Here is a 17383-nt window from a genome sequence, read left to right on the forward strand (position 1 = left end):
GGCTCACGGGCCCAGCCGCTCCGCGGACCGGGGCACGAACCCGTGTCCCCTGCATCAGCAGGCGGACTCTCAACCACTGCACCACCAGGGAAGCCCTGCATTTTTTTTTTTTTTAAGTTAATATATCACTTTCTCGGTAAGCTGTGACAAAGTGAGAGAGTGGCATGGACAAATATATACACTACCAAACGTAAGATAGATAGCTAGTGGGAAGCAGGCTCATAGCACAGGGAGATCAGCTCGGTGCTTTGTGACCACCTAAAGGGGTGGGATAGGGAGGGTGGGAGGGAGACGCAAGAGGGAGGGGATATGGAGATATATGTATATGTATAACTGATTCACTTTGTTATAAAACAGAAACTAACACACCATTGTAAAGCAATTATACTCCAATAAAGATGTTAAAAAATTATATATATAAATATATATATATATATATCACCTTCTCATGGACTGTAGGCTATAAGCAAAGCATGTATTTGTGTCAATAGAATTTTAAATTAAGATTTAACATAGATACACCAAATTAGGTCAATCAACTTGAAGATAATCAAGAGTTGACAATAATTTCCTCATTGGCTATATATACTTTATTTCAAGGTAAATAAGAAATAATAGTATGACAAAGATAGCAGTTCATACTTGTAGGGGTACATACTCAGTAATCAGATTAAAAGCAAAGGTGATATGACTGTAATATCTGTCACTTTATTGGTCAATGGTGTTTGTTTCAGCTTATCTGCCTAGATATATTAGCATCCTGAGGCTTTGTGCTTAGTTTAAGAAGTTAATCTTCCTAAGTGGGGTAATTGGATAGAGGCATTTTAAAGTCTAGAATATATGGTATTCATTTTTCTTCACCCCCAAAAATCTCTCTTTAGTATTTCTTGAAGTTCAAATCTACTGATGACCAATTTCTTCATCTTTTTCTTTCTAAAAATGTTTATTTTTCTTTCGTGTGTGTGTGTGGGGGGGCTGCTTAAAATGACAAACATCTCAGTTTCTGTGGATCAGAAATTTGAGAGCTAGATGGTCTGGCTCAGGGTCTTTCATAAGTTGCAGTCAAGCTGTCAGGAGACTGAAGTCATCAGAAGGCTTGACTGGAGCTAAAGTATCCTCTTCCAAACTCACTTTACAAGACTATTGGAACATCTGTTTCTTGCCAGCTGTTGGTCAACCACTTTCATTTTTTCTCTTTCATTCTTTTCTAAGTGACCTTCTTCATAGAAAGATTAGAGTATGACCTAGGAGTTAGCGTCCCCCTGAGCAAGTGATCCAAAGGAGCAATTTTCTTCTTTCTTGAAAGATATTTTTGTTTGTATAGAATTCTAGAATGGCAGGGTATTTTTTTTTTTTTTAATACTTTAAAGAAGTCTTTCCATTGTCTCCAGACTTCCAGAATTCCTGATAAAGAGTCTGCTTTCACTCTTAGCTTGCAAACTGAAGGCAATGTACCTTTTTATTCTCTGGTTATTTTAAAGATTTTCTCTTTGACTATGACATGTCTGTGTGTGGTTTTCTTTGAATTCATTCTGCTTGGTGCTTGTTAAGCATTTTTTTATCTGCCTGTTCAATTCTTGCAATGATTTTGGAAACTTCTCAGCCATTTTTCTTCAACTATTTCTTTGGTCTCCTTCTCTCTCTTCATTTTTATTGGAACTTCAGTTACACATGTTAGATATTTTTAGCATCTCTCATGTTTCCTACACTATTTCACTCTGTTTTGTTAATTTTTCTTTCTATGTTTCAGTTGCATAATTTCTGTTGACTATCTTCTAGTTCTTTCTGCCCTCAGCTTTCTCCAGTCAACTGTTAAACTCAAACAATGAAATCTTAATTATAGATACTGTATTTTAAATTCTGGATAGTTCATTTGATTTTTATTTTATTTAAATTTTCTGTTGAAATTCTCCAACTTTTATTTATTTTGTCCATATTTTACTCTCGTTTCTTTAACATATTAATAATTGACATTTTGCAGTTCTTCTCTGCTACTCCAATATCTTGATCATGTCTATTTGCCTCTATTGATTATTTTATGTCTCCATAATGGCAAAAGTTTTTTTTTCATTACATTTTTGTATTTTTAAATTGTATGCTAGTCAAATTGGATGATACATTGTAGAGACCCTAGATTATTTTATCTTTCTCTAAGCAGTATTAGATTTCTTTTCTGATAGATAGCTAAGCTGTTGTTTATTACCTTGACCTGCCACATCTGGTTGTGAGGCTTTACTAGGATGAGTCTATTTTAGTTTTTCTCTCTTCCCTAGGGTGTAGCCCTTGCTCTTAGAACAGAGTGTTTACCTAGGTCTCTTTCTTCTGACTGAGTTCAAATTCCAACATTTCCCTGCAGCTCTGAAAGTTCTAAAATTTTTGCAAAGCACTCTGGCCTCCCATAGCTATACTCTGCTAGGTTTCCTAGAATCTTATTTGGGGTATGTGCAACTTATGAGTCAGACAAGGAAGATTTTTAGTACATATTCTGGGACTCCTTGTCTGCAGCTCCCTGCTCTCAGGTACTCTGGCCCTAAATCCAAGCAGTCTTGGTGACCCTGAATTCTGCCCTCTGTTTCCTCCACTCAGTGAGACTGTCACTACTTCGACTCTGTTCCCTCTACCACAGTTTGGAAAATACTCTTAGGGAGAAAACCAGAGTGAATGCTAGATTCACCTCAATTGTTTCCTTTCTCAAAGACTGAAGCCCTGAGTTCATTGCTGCCAGTGCTTGCAAACAATCTATATGAAAGAATTTTGGAATAATCTGTGTTAACTTTAAGAAAACCTAACTTTATAATAATAATTGACTCTGATCATGTAGCAAATATTACCAAAATGCAAATGCATTTAACATTAGAACACCAATTCACAATAAAAGATTGAAGAAGAAAAACAATATGATTATTTCTATAGATGCAGAGAAAACCATCTAATAAAATTCAACATCTTTGTGTAAATTTAAAAAACAGCAGGGCTTCCCTGGTGGCACAGTGGTTGAGAGTCTGCCTGCCGATGCAGGGAACACGGGTTCGTGCCCCGGTCCAGGAAAATCCCACATGTCGCGGAGCGGCTGGGCCCGTGAGCCATGGCCACTGAGCCTGCGCTCCGCAACGGGAGAGGCCGCAACAGTGAGAGGCCTGCATACCGCAAAACAAACAAACAAACAAACAAACAAAAACAGCAAATATTTTTCTAGACATGAAATATTTGAAGCATTTAAAATCAGCATTCGGAAAATGATGTCTGATATCACCATTTCCATTCAACATTGAACCTAAGGTCATAGATGGCATAATAAAAAAATCAAAAAGTTATAAAGATTTGTAAGGAAAAGTTTAACTTGTGTTAATTCACTGAGTTCTATATGAATAAAACAATGTAATCCATAGACAAATTATAAGAATTAACATGTTAGTTTAACATGATGACTATAAGATCAATATGTAAAAACCAACTGCATTTTTATTATCAGCAGAAAATAATTAGAAAATAAATTTTATAAACAGTAATAAAGAAAGTCATGAAATAAATGATTCTGTTGCTATATACATTGTGTGCATAGAGGTCTGGAAAAATCTCTATCAACATGTTAATTGTGATTTTCTTTGGAATCTTGCCTGATAGTTTGCTTTCTTTTAGAGAGATTTCTGTATGGCTTAATTTTTTAAATAGATTAACTTCATCTTCAGAGCTTTAAAAATACACACTGCTATATTTAAAATAGATAACCAACAAGGACCTACTGTATCGCACAGGGAATTCTACTTAATACTCTGTAATAACCTAACTGCGACAAGAATTTGAAAAAGAATATATACATGTATATGTATAACTGAATCACTTTGCTGTACACCTGAAACTAACACAACATTGTTAATCAACTATACTACAATATACAATAAAATTTTTAAAAAATAAATTTAAAATACTATATATAGTCAATGTTAAAAATCACACTTTACTTCAACTAGAGCTGAAGAATAAAATGTGAACATGTACCTAGAGGTTAATGTTAGTATCTATTACTGCCAAAGCCTCTAGCTGGTAGGAAAAAAATTATCAGAATAACTACTTAATGTCATAAACTCAAACTATTTGTTCATTGATTTAACATTTAATTTTAAACAGCTTTTTGAAACTCTTACAACACTAGAGAATCATCTAGTTATCCAATAAATGCTTGTTGACAATCTCAATATCTTAAACAAAAATAGACTTTTCATTCCTTGGTTGAAATGATTAAAAGAAAAACTAGGTTTAGTTAAAGGATTTAAGCTAGTAAGTGTTTAGAAAGTATGTTTTGAGATCACTTAAAGACACCAAGCGGAGTTTTATCCCCATATTTGCTTTCTTATCAGTGTTTCTCTAACATCTACTTATGTGTCTACTTGTATGTTTTAATTTTTAATGTAAATATCCTAAGATCTTTTATTTCCCAGTAAACAAACTGACTGATTTACATTTAAGACTATTACTAACTCAATACTCCGAACTTCAGAATCACTTGATTGTTCTTCCTGGTATTAAACATAACTTGAAGTGCTTAGCAGCAGCCAGGAACATCTGGCTTAGATTTCTAATAAAATAAACATGAAGTTATCAATTTTTTCATGGAGGCCCAGAAAAATTCACTTCATATGGGTGTATTTTTCTCCCCTCTTGTACAAATGAAATAATTACTGGTAGGAAATTAAACTATTTTTAAATTAAATACAAAAATATTCTATTTATTACAAAAACCATGAGAAGTTAGATTAATGTAAATAGATCATTTTAAACGTCATAGCTATGGCTTAAAGTAATCAACCCCTCATTTACATGAATAAGTTTTTTAATAGCTCTATATGCTGTGCTTTGAGAATCATTCTGACTCATTAATTTCTTTCATCCGATGCTATTAAGTATCAATACTTATGCTCCTTGGCATTGCCATCAGTTTTATATCAATCTAATTAATATCCCTATATGTAGTCATGTTAATTAAAAAGGAGATCAAATCTCAAAGATGGAAGTTTTATTCTGCTTCATAGCATTTGGCCAAAGAGTTTAAAATAATTATGGATAAGTGCCAAGAATCTAAATTACTTCTGCTAAGAGAAGCAAATATTGGGAGGCAACTAGTTTTCCTTCTACTTTGGGAAGAAAGTAACTTTATGGAAGAGTCTGTATCATGCTCTGTGCTTGAGACACAGAGTGAGGAAAATTGTGGGTATTTGCTTTATTTTTCTGAACAATGGATTAATCAAACCATGTAGTCCTGGCCCTAAAGCAGAGGTATGTGCTTTAACCTCAAATAATCTATGATACATATTTTTAAATTAAATCAACTAAATGATTTCTGAATCTCCCCACTTGTTTTTGGTTATGAATTCATTGTTTTGTTAACTCTTTCATTGATGGATTATGGATTGATTGATTCATTCATTTGATGAATAAATATACAATGAATATTTACTAGAGAGATGATATTTTGAAATGATTAAGAACATGTTCGTTTAAGCCAGACAGTCTGGTTTACTTTCTACCTCTACAACTTAATAGCTTTCTGCCTGGATTTTCTCATCTGTAAAATGAGGATAATAATCAGGAAAATAATAGTACCATTAATATATATTAAGTGCTTAGCCTGCCATAGCCTATCATTGTCAGCCTGTCATATTATGTTAACTGTTATTACATATGCTAAATAATGTAGGCTCAGACAGTGCTTAGTACTCAGTACAATAACAATTCAAACTTTAAAAGCTATTTGTAAGCTGCTTTGTATATCATAAACTCTATAAATACTTTACTGTCATTATGAATCATTCTCATGTTGTATTTCGCACATAAATTTATCTCTGTATGTACCAATATGCATGGATTTGTTTTACATGGTAGTATTGATCATCATTATTTTCTACTAGATTATGAATGTCATGAAATAGGAAGTTTTTTAAATTCTTGAGTTAATGAAATAGGTGTCTCAACCCTCTCTGATTTAAATGAGTAAATCAAAATGATTTGTCAACCCATAAGCCTAGGCTGCTGAAAGTTTGGATCTCCTGATCAAGATGAGCTTCTTTGGGCTTCCCTGGTGGCGCAGTGGTTGAGAGTCCGCCTGCCAAGGCAGGGAACACGGGTTCGTGCCCCGGTCCGGGAAGATCCCACATGCCGCGGAGCGGCTGGGCCCGTGAGCCATGGCCGCTGAGCCTGCACGTCCGGAGCCTGTGCTCCGCAACAGGAGAGGCCACAACAGTGAGAGCCCCGCGTACCGCAAAAAAAAAAAAAAAAGGTGAGCTTCTTTATCACAATACAGGTGTGTGGAGTCTGGAAGGACATCCCCAGCCTCAAGGGTAAGGAAGCCACAACAAGCTTGTATTGCAATATTGTATATGTAACTTATTAAATTCCAGGCAGTAATTATCCAGGCTATGATGAAATATATAAATGGTATGCAGAAGTGTTAATTGGGAGACTGCATAGACAGTTCTTTCAATGGGAGAACAATCCAACCATAGTCCAATAAACTATTCGAAAACATCACCCGAGAACAGCATATCCCTGGCTTTGTTCTCTGTTAATTCCTATTTTCTTTTACCATAATTTTCAAATACCTAATCACATTTTAGTATATTTGGCATCAAACGGATTCCACGTTGATAAACATTTCCTAGTTAGAGGATAAAATTAAGAGAATTTATGTCACTTAATTGGAGACCAGAGACATGCTGTGAGTCACAGAGCAAACCAAAAACAATTATCTGGGGACATTCTGAATAGCCAAATAAAACTACAGTGATACCATAATAGCTTGCTCCATTCATGTCATGTTTCTAAAATGTAGTCATATTTGCTAAGAGTCTTACTTTAGAGGGAGTAGATGTGAAACTCTCCAATCTTCTTATTAAAATACTGGTAGAGAAAGTACGAGTAACAATGAATATCATTTTGAGATATTCATTACTATTTTTATGGAGTTACTTAATGATTCCGTCACAAACATTCAGTAACCCAATTAAAAATAGCATTAATTTTGGCAGACAAAAGAGTATACTTTTTGAAGACTAGTTTAAGAATAGTAGATACAATAGTACCTAGATATTAGCAAATAGCTAAATTTTCCATTAAAGAGCCATTTAGTGGGTTAAATGGTGGGATTCACTGAAGCTAGCCAGCAGAAGAAAACTAGAGAGTTAGACATACTGAGTTGATACGTCAATGAGACGTATTTGAATATGTGGAACAGTTCACCAGTAAAAGCATTCTGATTGGACTATTTTTATGAGTATATTTAAACTATTGATTAAAACTGTTTAATGGGGCTTCCCTGGTGGCGCAGTGGTTGAGAGTCCGCCTGCCGATGCAGGGCACACGGGTTCGTGCCCCGGTCTGGGAAGATCCCACATGCCGCGGAGCGGCTGGGCCCGTGAGCCATGGCCGCTGAGCCTGCACGTCCGGAGCCTGTGCTCCGCAACAGGAGAGGCCACAACAGTGAGAGCCCCGCGTACCGCAAAAAAAAAAAAAAAAGGTGAGCTTCTTTATCACAATACAGGTGTGTGGAGTCTGGAAGGACATCCCCAGCCTCAAGGGTAAGGAAGCCACAACAAGCTTGTATTGCAATATTGTATATGTAACTTATTAAATTCCAGGCAGTAATTATCCAGGCTATGATGAAATATATAAATGGTATGCAGAAGTGTTAATTGGGAGACTGCATAGACAGTTCTTTCAATGGGAGAACAATCCAACCATAGTCCAATAAACTATTCGAAAACATCACCCGAGAACAGCATATCCCTGGCTTTGTTCTCTGTTAATTCCTATTTTCTTTTACCATAATTTTCAAATACCTAATCACATTTTAGTATATTTGGCATCAAACGGATTCCACGTTGATAAACATTTCCTAGTTAGAGGATAAAATTAAGAGAATTTATGTCACTTAATTGGAGACCAGAGACATGCTGTGAGTCACAGAGCAAACCAAAAACAATTATCTGGGGACATTCTGAATAGCCAAATAAAACTACAGTGATACCATAATAGCTTGCTCCGTTCATGTCATGTTTCTAAAATGTAGTCATATTTGCTAAGAGTCTTACTTTAGAGGGAGTAGATGTGAAACTCTCCAACCTTCTTATTAAAATACTGGTAGAGAAAGTACGAGTAACAATGAATATCATTTTGAGATATTCATTACTATTTTTATGGAGTTACTTAATGATTCCGTCACAAACATTCAGTAACCCAATTAAAAATAGCATTAATTTTGGCAGACAAAAGAGTATACTTTTTGAAGACTAGTTTAAGAATAGTAGATACAATAGTACCTAGATATTAGCAAATAGCTAAATTTTCCATTAAAGAGCCATTTAGTGGGTTAAATGGTGGGATTCACTGAAGCTAGCCAGCAGAAGAAAACTAGAGAGTTAGACATACTGAGTTGATACGTCAATGAGACGTATTTGAATATGTGGAACAGTTCACCAGTAAAAGCATTCTGATTGGACTATTTTTATGAGTATATTTAAACTATTGATTAAAACTGTTTAATGGGGCTTCCCTGGTGGCGCAGTGGTTGAGAGTCCGCCTGCCGATGCAGGGCACACGGGTTCGTGCCCCGGTCTGGGAAGATCCCACATGCCGCGGAGCGGCTGGGCCTGTGAGCCATGGCCGCTGAGCCTGCGCGTCCGCAACGGGAGAGGCCACAACAGTGAGAGGCCCGCGTACCGCAAAAAAAAAAAAAAACTGTTTAATGATTACAAGGCTAGTTATTTGTACTTTTTGAGTAAATTTTGGTAAGTTTAATTTTCTGTAAAATTATCCATTTTATCCAAGTTTTCAAGTTTATTGACATAATTTTTCCACCATATTCTCGTATTACTTTTTAATCTCATCCTCTGTTGAATTCTGCTTTTACCAATTCTCCATATTAAGTATTTGTGCATTCCCTCTCTTTATTTTTCCCTGACAAGTCTTCACAGGGAATTACCTATTTGATTAATATTTTCAGAAAACCAGGGTTTTTGTTGTTGTTGTCGTTGTTGCTCTTGATTTTCTATTGTTTATATGTTTTATAATTCATTACGTTTCGCTTTTATTTTCTTCCTTCTTTCAGTTCATTCTTCTTTTCCTCCCAACTTCTTGATATATTAGGCTCTCTTTTTCTCCAATTCAAGCATTAGAGTGTACTAATTTTGACACAAATAATGATTTAGCACATTTTTAGATGTATATTATTTTCATTTCAATTTAGTGGGTTTTTTTTTTCAAATTTCCATTCTGATTGGCCTAACCTTGTTAATTGGGTTTTTCAGTAGTTTGTTTTCTGCTTGCTTTATCAATTACTGAAAGAGTGTTTAAAGTCTCCCTCTATGATTTTGAATTATCTTTTTATTCCAGCAGTTTTTATCACAGAGTCTTACATATAATTCAAATGACCTGAGTATACTTACCAGAGATGACAGATTCAGTATGCTAACTCAATAGCTGGAAGTGGTTCTCAGTGTGTGTTCAGTCCTCATATTATTTTAGTGTATACTAAAGGAATTTGAGATGCCAGAAATTTGTTGGTATAATTTAGACCACTGGCTCTCCATCAGAGGGACTGAGAAAAATGTGGGGGCAATTTTGTTTTATAAAAGGAATGGTGGGGACATGGTCTTCTGGGAGTGATGGATGGAGTAACTGGAAGCAGAGCAGCACTCCAACCTAGAACAACTAGAAAAGCCAGATCAAATATGAAAAACAACTTTCTTAAGGCAGCTAAGATCTGAAGCCACAGAGGTAAAAGGGCTGAGATTCCAGCAAGAGAAGACCTTAAAAGAAGTGAGCTGAGCCTCTGCAGCTGCTTTTTGTTCTGGGACATTTGGTGATTCTGGGCACAAGCACAGGAGGATGAGAATCAGGAACAAAGCCTGGTGGGTGTCCACTGAGGAGAGCAAAGGAATGAATTGGGATTGTAGAGACTGAGGATCTATGTTAGTTTGGTAGAGTTGTTCTAACAAAGTACAAAGACCAGATGGCTTAAAAAAACAGAAATTTAGGGCTTCCCTGGTGGTGCAGTGGTTGAGAGTCCGCCTGCCGATGCAGGGGACATGGGTTCGTGCCCCAGTCCGGGAAGATCCCACATGCCGCGGAGCGGCTGGGCCCGTGAGCCATGGCCGCTGAGCCTGCGCATCCCGCAACGGGAGAGGCCACAACAGTGAGAGGCCCGTGTACCGCAAAAAAAAAAAAAAAAACAGATGTATTTCCTCATGAAGCTCTTCTTTATAGACCGATTGACTAAAGAAGAAACGTTTTCAGACCTGATTACAGAATAGTGTGCACCATTTACTGACCTCCACTGGAAGTGGACAACTGGAACACCACAATTTTTATTAGAATTGTTTTTTAAGGACTGTGGGAAAGGAAAATCCTCTTAGTGGGAAGAATCTAAACTGTTTTATCTAAATGCCACTGAAAAATGAGCAGCAATACTCTTCTTAACCACTGGCTTATGATTTGGCCAATCACTTGGAACTTGGAAGTGATCACTTGGAATCTGAGGAAGGGGTTCAGGGATGGACCTCTCAGAATCAGACCAGTGTGCAAGTATGCGCACTCAAACCACTCCTCTGTTAAATAAAGTTCTCAATATTAAAAGCTGACTTGTTCTATGGCTGTCAGTCAGTCTCTTCTCCAGCCACTCCAGAATATGCTAAATGGAATCATGAACAAAATTTTCATGGAAGCAGAGATGGAGACCACCAAAGCTCATCTGGATAAGAACATACCACATACCCAACTGGCTACCAGAAGCCAACACTGACCCGAATACACAACACCACGCTCCAGATATATTAGTCTTGATCTGAGGAAAGACTGCATACACTGGACCCTTTGCATCATGGAAAGGTCAATGACTTTCCTCCCTGGAATAGTGTAAATATCCACCTTCCCTCCCTTCCCTCAACGATTCTGCCAACAACACTGTCTGTAGGAATTATTAACTTTAAATTGCCTTTTTTTTTAAAACCATAACCAACACACTCAATATCACTTCTGAACAAGAAAATGATCTTACAGAAAAGGATGTGGGGAAATGGGACTGACAATGACACATACCCCATTACCTAGAAGCAGTTGGCTCTATACAACAATGGAATGTCCTATTGAAGATTCAGGATTAGTACCATCTGTGATGGAGCACTTAGCAAAGTTGAGGTACTCACAGGATATAGTACATGCTCTGAATGAATAAACAATATACTGTGCTGTTTTTCACATAACCAGACTCCATCAAATCATGGGGTGAAAATTTCACCAAAGGGAAATATGAGAGTGGCTTTCACACTATTATACCTAATGACTCACATTTTTAAAAACATCCCCCTATCTTGGGTGTTAAGGATATTCACACTATTGGATAAACAGTAAAAAAAAAAAAAAAAAAAAAAAAAGGAGTTTCTGAGTTGGCTTCAATAATTAATTTAGGCTCTCAAAAGTAAAGAGAATTGCTGTTCAATAGTGTATCCAAAAGTAGAATATATAGAATTGAGCTGCTCCCAATGATAAAAACTAATGGAAAACTATAGCACCATACAGGCAAAACCATTCTGAGTTCAGATGTCTCATGAATGAAGGCTTACATTACCATACTGGGTAAAGAATCTTGGCTGGGTAAAATATTTACTGTGTACTAAAATCATGGAAGGAGGAGACCATGCCAGTGAGTAGAAGCAAGTATGCAAAATAACAAGATTCGCCCACAAGGAGCCAAAGGAGTTAAAACAGAGTAGCACTCTTCAAAGTGTGTTCTCCAGCCCCATGAAGATCCATGAATGGATCTTCTCATCTGCAAGAAAAGTCTGGAAATCAAGAGTTACAGCTTGGTCACTTTCATAGTAACTTAACAGAGTAACTTTACTGTTGGATTTAGAATTTTTTTTAATGGAAAAACAAATCATGGATTGAGTGGCTGCTGAAGAAAATTACAGACACCAACCATGACCTTTGATATTTTGCAGAAATGAGGACTGTGGTATCCAACATTTTTTTATGTTGTGTCATATATATATATTCATATTCATATACATTAATATGTACATAAATTCATTAATTTTCCTTTTCCTTCACTTTTTAACTCTGTTTTGCTTCTTCACATGTTAACATCCATGAAATGTGTGTATGTACATTTTTGCACAGTTGACGTCTCAGAAACTGGGTGGCATCTAACAACTAATGGCATATTATGGTTTAATGACAGTGTTCCTTTTTTCCTCTTAAGTGGAACAGCATTGATAATGATGCATTTTACAAATGATAAATGTCTTAGATTTTTTCAAATTTAATAAACAGGGTGTGTTGGCAGTAGTTAATCTAGTATTTAAAATTACAGAAAGTCAAGATGGGATTGTGACTGTAATAGAGGAGGAGTAAACCTCACCCAGAAATACTGGAAAGAGTCAGTAAATAATGAGATTGAATCTGGCCCTTTCAGAGAGAATGTGATGGTGTTCTCATTTTTGAGGTATAGTTGTGTTGTGTTAGATGGAGTGTATAGTTGCTGCTATTATTGTTTGGAAGACTGAATGTAGAAGGAGAATATATGTTGTTGGACAAACAACAGGTGGACCATCCTGGATATCAGTTATATGTACCTGCATAAAATCATTTGCCTTTACAATCACTGTGAATTATGCCTTCTTTAGGTGAAATACCCAAACTACATTTTCCAGACACTTGAGAGTAGACAAGTGTCTACCAAGCAGATGAAGACACTTGTGGACAAAGAGGTTGGAGAACACAAAGGAAAATTTAAACAACTAACATGATGAGGTAGAAATATTCTAAACTACAAGCAGTAAGACCTGTGTAAATGTCAAAGCCATGCTAAATCTTTTTCCATCCCCTCACTTTCAGTCAGTATGTGTCCCTAGGTCTAAAGTGGGTCTCTTGTAGACAGCATATATACAGGTCTTATTTTTGTATCCATTCAGCCAGTCTACGTCTTTTCATTGGAGCATTTAATCCATTTACATTTAAGATAATTATCAATATGTATGTTCCTATTCCCATTTTCTTAATTGTTTTGGGTTTGTTATTGTAGGTCTTTTCCTTCTTTTCTGTTTCCTGCCTAGAGAAGTTCCTTTAGCATTTGTTGTAAAGCTGGTTTGCTGGAGCTGAATTCTCTTAGCTTTTGCTTGTCTGTAAAGGATTTAATTTCTCCATCGAATGTGAACGAGATCCTTGCTGGGTAGAGTAATCTTGGTTGTAGGTTTTTCCCTTTCATCACTTTAAATATGTCCTGCCACTCTCTTCTGGCTTGCAGAGTTTCTGCTGAAAGATCAGCTGTTAACCTTATGGGGATTCACTTGTAGGTTATTTGTTGCTTTTCCCTTGCTGCTTTTAACATTTTTTCTTTGTATTTAGGATCATACACCATGATCAAGTGGGGTTTATCCCAGGAATGCAAGGATTCTTCAATATATGCAAATCAATCAGTGTGATAAACCATATTAACAGATTGAAGGATAAAAACCATATGATCATCTCAATAGATGCAGAAAAAGCTTTTGACAAAATTCAACACCATTTATGATAAAAACCCTCCAGAAAGTAGGCATAGAGAGAACTTACTTCAACATAATAAAGGACATATATGACAAACCCACAGCCAACATAGTTCTCAATGGTGAAAAACTGAAACCATTTCCACTAAGATCAGGAACAAGACAAGGTTACCCACTCTCACCACTATTATTCAACATAGTTTTAGCCACAGCAATCAGAAAAGAAAAAGAAATAAAAGGAATCCAAATCAGAACAGAAGAAGTAAAATTGTCACTGTTTGCAGATGACGTGATACTATACATAGAGAATCCTAAAGATGCTACCAGAAAACTACTAGAGCTAATCAATGAATTTGGTAAAGTAGCAGGATACAAAATTAATGCACAGAAATCTCTTGCATTCCTATACACTAATGAAAAATCTGAAAGAGAAATTAAAGAAACACTCCCATTTACCATTGCAACAAAAAGAATAAAATACCTAGGAATAAACCTACCTAAGGAGACAAAAGACCTGTATACAGAAAACTATGAGACACTGATGAAAGAAATTAAAGATGATACAAATAGATGGAGAGATATACCATGTTCTTGGATTGGAAGAATCAACATTGTGAAAATGACTATACTACCCAAAGCAATCTACAGATTCAGCGCAAACCCTATCAAACTACCAATGGCATTTTTCACAGAACTAGAACAAAAATATTTCACAATTTGTATGCAAACAAGAAAGACCCCGAATAGCCAAAGCAACCTTGAGAAAGAAAAATGGAGCTGGAGGAATCAGGCTCCTGGACTTCAGATTATACTACAAAGCTACAGTAATCAAGACAGTATGGTACTGGCACAAAAACAGAAATATAGATCAATGGAACAGGATAGAAAGCCCAGAGATAAACCCCTGCACATATGGTCACCTTATCTTTGATAAAGGAGGCAAGAATATACAATGGAGAAAAGACAGTCTCTTCAATAAGTGGTGCTGGGAAAATTGGACAGCTACACGTAAAAGATGAAATTAGATCACTCACTAACACCATACACAAAAATAAACTCAAAGTTGATTAAAGACCTAAACGTAAGGCCAGATACCATAAAAGTCTCAGAGGAAAACTTAGGTAGAACACTCTATGCCATCAATCACAGCAAGATCCTTTTTGACCCACCTCCTAGAGAAATGGAAATAAAAACAAAAATAAATAAATGGGACCTAATGAAACTTAAAAGCTTTTTGCACAGCAAAGGAAACCATAAACAAGATGAAAAGACAACCCTCAGAATAGAAGAAAATATTTGCAAATGAATCAATGGACAAAGGATTAATCTCTAAATACAAGCAGCTCATGCAGCTCAATATCAAAAAAACAAACAACCCAATCCAAAAATGGGCAGAAGAACTAAATAGACATTTCTCCAACAAAGATATACAGACTGCCAACAAACACATGAAAAAATGCTCAGCATCACTAATCATTAGAGAAATGCAAATCAAAACTACAATGAGGTATCACCTCACACTGGTCAGAATGGTCATCATCAAAAAATCTACAAACAATAAATGCTGGAGAGGGTGTGGAGAAAAGGGAACCCTCCTGCACTGTTGCTGGGAATGTAAATTGATACAGCCACTATGGAGAACAGTATGGACATTCCTTATAGAACTACCATACGACCCAGCAATCCCACTACTGGGCATAGACCCTGAGAAAACCATAATTCAAAAAGAGTCATGTACCACAATGCTCATTGCAGCTCTATTTACAATAGCCAGGACATGGAAGCAACCTAAGTGTCCATCAACAGATGAACGGATAAAGAAGATGTGACACATATATACAACGGAATATTACTCCGCCATAAAAAGAAATGAAATTGAGTTATTTGTAGTGAGGTGGATGGACCTAGAGTCTGTCATACAGAGTGATGTAAGTCAGAAAGAGAAAAACAAATACCATATTCTAATACATATATATGGAATCTAAAAAAATGGTTCTGAAGAACCTAGGGGCAGGACAGGAATAAAGACGCAGATGTAGAGAATGGACTTGAGGACATGGGGAGGGGGAAGGGTAAGCTGGGACAAAGTGAGAGAGTGGCATGGACATATATACACTACCAAATGTAAAACAGATAGCTAGCGGGAAGCAGCTGCATGGCACAGGGAGATCAGCTCGGTGCTTTGTGACCACCTAGAGGGGTGGGATAGGGAGTGTGGGAGGGAGGCGAAAGAGGGAGGGGATATGGGGATATATGTATATGTATAGCTAATTCACTTTGTTATACAGCAGAAACTAACACACCACTGAAAAGCAATTATACTCCAATAAAGATGTTTAAAAAAATAGTGATCTATGCAAATAAAAACTCTTAATACTCAGAAAAAAAAAGCCATTCTAGAGAACGTAAATTCTATTTCTTCAATGTAGGATCATCTCAGTGATTCCTTTTCTGGAATTCACATTATGATGTATATGATGGGGATTACTCCAAGCTGGAGATTAATGAGATGGGAATGGCAGAAAGTCAGTCAGACAATAAGTTTAGGGCTCCAGGAAAGAAGTTTAAAGTATTTATTTGCAGGGTCTAAGATAAAGCAATGGACTAGAAGGTTGGGAAGAAATGGAATGGTGAGGTGATAGGAAAGCTCAGGATAGTAAAGACACACTGTAAGAGGAAGAAAGGATACATAAAACAAAAGATACATACATGGAAACACGAATACTATACTAACAGCTTGATTTATGACATCCCAATATTAGGAATTACCCTTCCATCTTTGCTACTATTGCCAGTGGGTCCTGAAAGCCATATTCTCAGGGGTAGGTCAGTTCTGGGAATGAAGAGAAATCCAATGGCAAAATTTCCCCCTTCCTCTCTCATTTTGGAATCATCTCTCTTTTCCTGGGGGAAAATTTTTGCCCATTATTTTCTTGTCTTTTTACACATCAACATTTAAGTTGAACAAAGTCTCTAGAGAATATAGTCCTTGCAGTAGTTGGCTTCAGCTAACAGATTCCTAGAAAAGTCCTTGAGAATCCATGCTCCTAGCTTTTGTGGCATTTACACTGAAATTGGCATTGTACAACAGTTGATGTACAAAGTTGTTTAAGTTAACAGAATGTCTTCCTAGAATAAGGTCAAAACAAAGTACAAGGATACATCTTAGTTAATTTCTGCCTCAAACTGCTTTTATTCAACTGGAGAGTGGCTAATTAAAAACAAAAAAAGACACAAAGTCTTTGACATTCCTCCCATTGAGAGCTGAGGTCCTGGTCTTATTCCCTGGTACCTAAATGGGTCATCACTGCTTTGAGCAACAAAATACATTGGCAGTGGCAGTTCTGGGCCCAGGTCTTAAGAGATGGACAATTTTCATTTTTCTCCTTGGAACACTTGCTCTTGGCTCCTCTTGGCCATCTGAGCTCCAGGGAAGAAGTTCTAGGACTCTACTGGAGACACTACATGACAAGGTCCTGACACTACATGACAAGGGGCTCAACTGAGCCCAGTCGCCCATCCTTTTTGTCCAAGTATGAGAGTAAACCTGTCTTTAACCATCCAGACCAGCCCAAGCGAACAAATAAGTGTCACCAAAAGTCCCTCAGTCAATGCCATGTGGAACAGAAGTGCCCAACCATCTTCTGCCCAAATGCCTGATACACAAAATCATGGGATATAATTAAACGCTTATTATTTTAAGCCGCCAGATTTGGGATAGGTTGTTACCCAGTCACAGACAGTCTAAAAAAAAAAAAAAGCATGCAACATGTAAAAGCTGCATGTAAAGACTATTTTTATGTCTCCCAAAAATTTCTCCTTAATTTACTTCAAATTTAGAGCTGCTT

This window comes from Grampus griseus, assembly GCF_964374135.1.
Source record: "Grampus griseus genome assembly, chromosome: 13".
NCBI classification, from domain to species: Eukaryota; Metazoa; Chordata; class Mammalia; order Artiodactyla; family Delphinidae; genus Grampus; species Grampus griseus.